Below are 6,000 nucleotides of genomic sequence, written 5' to 3'. Positions count from 1 at the left end.
TTCTGGTATCCCTCTTGTGACCACTTAACTACTGTTACTCACTTTAAAAATAAATACAGACACTAGGGGAAAGAATCTTAATAGAAGCACAATATGTTCATGTTAATATAAGTACATATTAACTCTAGTCTTCCCAGTGCAAGAGAAAACTATCTGAAAATCAGGCTGCAGAGACTGGATAAACCTACCCTATTCTCCCTGATATCCTGTAAGCAACTAAAATTCATGCCTACAATCTGAATTCATGATCTAGGGTGTCCTGCAGCATGGAGTTGTTCAGTGCCTGCAGGAACCACAGAAAAAGAACAGGGGGGCAAAGAAACCTGACTAAATAAATCCTTCATAGGCAAGCCCCTGTTAATTGTAAAGGAACATATTGTTTGCATGTGGAATTTGGGGCATTCAAGGATATTATGCTGTGTAAAAAACCATTCCACCACTGTGCTCCCAACGCTGAGATAATTCAGTATCTGTTGGTGGCATTGTACCTCGACAGACAAGAGCAGTAATTATCCTACCCAAAAGAGGGCAGCAGTTAAACTTCTATGGCATAGTTTGTATTATATTCAGAAATGCTTTTTAGCAGTGACAAATGTTGTTTCAAGTAGCTCAATGACTGGGAATTGTGCCAGACCCTAACAGTAGAAGATGTTATTTTATTGATATTTCTCAAAAGGAAGTCAAGCTTGATTATGCATGTTGACACTCAGAAAATGCAAAATAACATTTAAATTCATAATAAAGGGACGAGGACACTTTATGTAAGAGTGAGGATGTTAATCACGTAATTTAAGTCAGTCATTGAGCTGCAAAGTGAATTTCAATGTATTAGTAAAGAGCAGACAAACACCAAGATCTGCAATCTATTTTGGAAAGTTTCCTCCCTGCCCCTTGAGCTCCAGCTGCTGTCACTGGGTTTGGCCTGTCTGTGCTGCACCACAACTTGTCCTTATCAGGGAACCACAAAGTTACTCCTAAGCCCACTGATCCGCACTGTTTTCTTTTTCTTGCTGGTTACAGCCATGCTTCATTTTCCCTGCTGGTTCTCAGCTGTTAGAAAAGGGGATTTTGTCTTCCAGATAAACTGCTTTCCATCTTATTTATTGGTCCTTCTTTTTCTGCTGCTGAGACTTCCACCCTCTGGCCAGAGGAGCCTGCAGCATCTCCTTGCCATCCTTGGCCCAGAGCCCCAGATTCCCCCAGGATGGAAGGAGCCCTGCAGGTCTCTAGTCCAACCTCCTGTGCTGAACTCAGACCAGGCAGTGTAAGGTCGCTTCAAGGTGTCTTACAGCTAAGGTAGATCAGGAACCAGAGCCGGAATGTGCTGGAAGCAATTTACTCTGCTTTGGCAAAACCACTTATTAAATCAGCTGATTCCCAAACCAGCTGTTAAAAACCCCTCCAAGCTATCACCACACAGAGCAATTAGAATTTTGCAGCTTGCCAACAAGTTTCTCACCTTGTGCAGGAGATCTTGAAGTAGGCTCAATTTAATAGAGGCCAAACACAAGAGTAAAGCAGTGCAGAGAGACACTGCCATCATGGTTGTTCAGCAGACTACCTCTGGTAGGTTGCCTCCAACCTCCAACCTGCCTGAATTTCTTCATTTCACTGTGACTTTGAGCAATAGGCTTCAAGGTCATGACTGTATTAATTACCAAGGCCAAGTGCAAGGCTGCTGGGAATATGGAGTTGGCTTTGGCTAGGGAGCTACAGAAGGAAGGGATTGGTCTCGATTGTCACACCTGTGTGGAATTTGATTTCAGTCAAATAACACCATTTGATTTGTGTCAAAGAAGGCCCTTCCATCAAACAGCACCAGTTTGGGGGAATATGAAATATGGAGGCATCTCAGAATATTTTCTCCTGTGGGCATCATGTGCTGTGCTCAGCCTCACACCTGCCAGGCACCTGATGTGCTGTGCTTAGCTGTGACAGTAGAGACACAGGCTTGGCTATCACCCATGGGTGGCTGCACGTCCCATATTGTGTCCTCCTGTAGTGGTGAGATGACAAATCTCCTGGGCCATGACTGTCCCCACTGCTGAGCTACCCACTGCCCTGCATTAGGCTGTCCCAACTAGCGGGGACACAAAAACTTCCCTGGGGAATGGGACACTAGTCCCAACCAGTATGGGCACAAACCCATGGGTACACTTGCCTTCAGGAGTAGTAATTGCTCCCTAGTCCTCTTCTGTCAGAAAAGGTATAGCCCTTTTTCTGAAGTCATGCCCTTGCAACATGCTTGCTCCTGCTGCTCTGCTTGTGGCCTCAGGTTAAATGACCCAACACTGTCAACCCTGAAATGGTTTCACATTACTATGTCTTGTCATCTACACAACCTCTCACTGGGAAAGATGCAAAGCACATCTGGGCTATGGTTCATTTTGAGAACAACAATAGCAAAACAATCTGCATTGCTGCAAACATGCAGCCACTTGGGACACCAGTTCCAGCAACCACTGTTGCCCTGACTTCATCACAAAAGAAACTAATACTTACAAATCAGCAAACCACAGCATTTCAGTGAAGTAAAGAAAACTGTTGTGTGCAGTGGTGTCAATCCCTCAGCTACGGGTCTGGGTAAATAAGCCTTTGCTTGTCTCATGGTCTGTCTCTCAGCATGTGACACCCACCACCACCACCAAAGATGGTACAGGCACCAGCACAGTGCATCACAACCTCAGTACCGCTCCTGCCGTGGATCCTGCTCCTAGCCCTGGCTGAGATATGGATTAAATGTAAAAAGAGGACAAGAATATTGATGACATCAGAGTTACATGAGAGATGAGGTTGTCAATTAAGTTAATTTTAGTTACAGATATTAGTTGGATTTGTTTGACCTCTTTTGTTATATTTAGAGCTAGTTTAAGTTGGCAGGTCCTGCTATGTGGGAAATTGAATGTTAAAAAAAATCCTTCGGGCCTAAATTAGAATGCACAGTTGGAAATTTCCAAGAAATTATATTTCCAAAATCTTTCTGGAAACTTCAAAATGACATAGTAACAGCAGTTTATTTTAATGTTTATAATTTTGAATAGAGTGTGTTATACACAATATAAGCCCTTGGCCTTTTTATTACATTTTTTGCTTAGATTTCTTTGGAAACAAAATATTTTTATCATTTTTTGGATACATGATTGTGAATGCACTGGTAAGTTCCCTCCAAATATTTCCATTTTGTCAAACCAATAGTTTCCTATGAGAAGTGTTTTCTTTGGAAAAAAACCCCCACTAAGGATTTGCAGTTGCCTCTTTCTTCCCAGTGACTTGGTCTTCGGCAACACATACAGAGTTCCCTGAGGGAAACAGCCTGTCCCCACCCGATCCCTGGGAACAGAAAGACAACTTTCTTCTGGGAGATACTTTTATTTAGATAGTTCCTCCAGAATTGAGCATTTGGGGGGCAGAGCAGTGACATGTGTCAGTGTTACAGTCAGTGTTACAGTCTTACTGCACCGTGGGGACAGGGAACACATTGAGAAGATGGATATTGAAAAGGCATTATTACACTCCCTGGTGACGTGCCATGGGTGCCCCACAAGGCTCACAGCAGACCATCGTCATCCCTACCAGTGCTCTGCCTTTTATCTGGCACTTCCATCTGTGAAAAGGCATCTGGTCTCTGGTAGTCACCTCTTTTACCTATGGCTATGTGGGGGCACATTTTCTGAAAAGGGCTCCTTTAGGTGAAACTTTTGTTCTGGCTGTGCACGGCTCCGTTCAGTGGTGGGCAAAGGCTGGGGCACAGCCAAGGTTGTTATGTGCCCCAACATCTCAACAGCTTCAGAATCCTTCATACAGCCCTTTAGCTCCACTTTCTTTCAAGATCTTTTGGCTGGGCACTGTCTCTCCATGCATTCCTGCAGCTACGGTACAGTGCTCAAGGGTGGTATGAGGCTTCTGATGCCAAGAACAACAACAACAGAATCCCCACTACCAGGCTCTGAAGGGCTTGGAGAGCAGCAGATCTGGCTGGTGACAGTCATCTCCTGTTCTGGTCTGCCTCAGGCCCTTGTGCTTGGGGAGGATGTGTCATCCCCGGAGGCTTTTCCTGGACAAAGTGCTGGCTGACCATACCCGGCGCTGGCTGAGAGCCTACAGCGAGTGGGAGGTCGGCCTGCAGATCTCCAGAGGTCCCTGCCAACCGGCATTTCTATGGTCCTATTGTTTTTTCACCCCTGGCCCCATCCAAAGCAGATCCAGCTGTAAAGCCAGCCTTGATACCCACTGCTGTTCCTGTCACTCCCTGTTCTGCTTGGTTATCTGCAGTCTTCCCAGTTTCCACCCAATTGAACTCCTTCTTTAAAAAAACCCTCCTTTTCTTGGAATTTCATCATAACATCAAGTTAAAACATGCTCTACACAGGTGCTTTTGAAGCTGTTATCTTGTAAATCAGTTCTGAATTGTGACCTTTCTTATCTGTTGAATTTCATGCCTGGAAAATCAAACCAAAAAACCTCTTACCAGTCCTTCAGTGTTGAGGTAAACCCAAATATGTACATAGCTGGAGAACATACCTGTGTCAGTATGGACAGCTGAGCCTTTCATAATGCTTATGTGCCAATGAACATTTTTGCCCCGTGCCGAGGTCCCAGTAGTAAAGTTAGACACATAAAATGTAAATGTCTGTTCCCTTCTTTCCTTTCTGATGGTTGTATTATTCAGCATGATCAGGTCTTTTTTTAGTGAAATTAACTACTCTGAAATTGGCATCAGACCAATGAACGCCACAGGCAGTTACTGAGCTGAGCTTACTGCTGCTATTAAGGTCAAGAATGACCAATGCTATGGAAAGCAGTTGCCAGGAAGACACAGTAACTCATCAGACCACGAGGCCACCACAGTGAGAGGCTGAAGAGAGGCCACCCTCAGGAGTAGTGATTTCATTTTCAGACTTTGCATTACTAAAGATAAGCCATCAGACTTACCACGTTACTGGCAAGTGACCTGCAGATCCTTCTCCTTTCGAGCTCAAGTTTCCCATTTTGGCCATAAAAAGCTATCAGTGCCCCTTTTGGAAAGGAGCAGAGTTGTTGTGCAGCTCTGAAGAAAGGAAGAAAAAACCCCTCACCTAGAGCTGCCCAACAGCATAAAAGTAGGAGAAAAAAGGCACTATTAATTATGACAAGCATATTTATGGGACAGCTGATGTGGCCTTCAGAAGCACAGCCAGTTTAGGGGAAAAACTTTCCATCTGTGGCAAGTACTTCATGGCACATGGTGAGCTCCTTTGTGGCATTTGGCTGGCCAAACCAGCAGCATTGTGGTGAGCTATTGCTCAGTTTCTTTTAAAGCAGCCTGGGGATGGAGGTGGTGTGGGAGCTGGGTGGCAATACAGCCTCTTTCCTCCCTGTACAGCGTGACCCAAAGCTGTGGGTCTGGCTCACTGCATGAGCACATGTGCAGGCTCCCTGCTGAGAAGGGTGATGTGTGCTCCCAACAAGTGCAAGACAAACAGGACGTGCCCGACACGAATGCTCTCGCCCCCGCGTGCACCTCCAAGGAGCAACCACTGCGCACTGCAGCAAGGCTGGACCATCTCTAAACTCTTTTTCCTGGCTGCCGCTCATGATCTAACAGAATCAACTATTTCCCCTTGCTCATGTGTACCCCTTCTGCATCCAATTCCCTGTTTTCTTATACATCCATCAAAGGGGCCAAGTAGCTGGGGCTTTCCTGGGTCATGGGATCCCAGGACCAAGACCAGGAGATAAGGTGTGCCTAAACTCTTATTTATTGAGCCTCACTGAAATTTAACAAATACCCAAGATCACAGAAGGCTGCTTCATGAAGACCCATTTTCTTCACATATCTAAAAATTAATAGATGCTGGCTCAGGTATTTTTCATCTCACAGAACTGAAGTAAAGGCACCTTCCAAACCACAAGAGCTGCAAGTCAGCGCATCCATCAGTTTGTTCAAATTTCTGTTGTTCATGTCACCAGGCTCCAGTTTCTTCTGCAGGGCCTGGAGCTACTGTTGCATTTGCAGGTGAC

Source organism: Corapipo altera, unplaced genomic scaffold, assembly GCF_003945725.1.
Source record: "Corapipo altera isolate COAL_440 unplaced genomic scaffold, ASM394572v1 0, whole genome shotgun sequence".
Taxonomy (NCBI): Eukaryota; Metazoa; Chordata; class Aves; order Passeriformes; family Pipridae; genus Corapipo; species Corapipo altera.
This window is presented reverse-complemented; position numbering follows the sequence as displayed.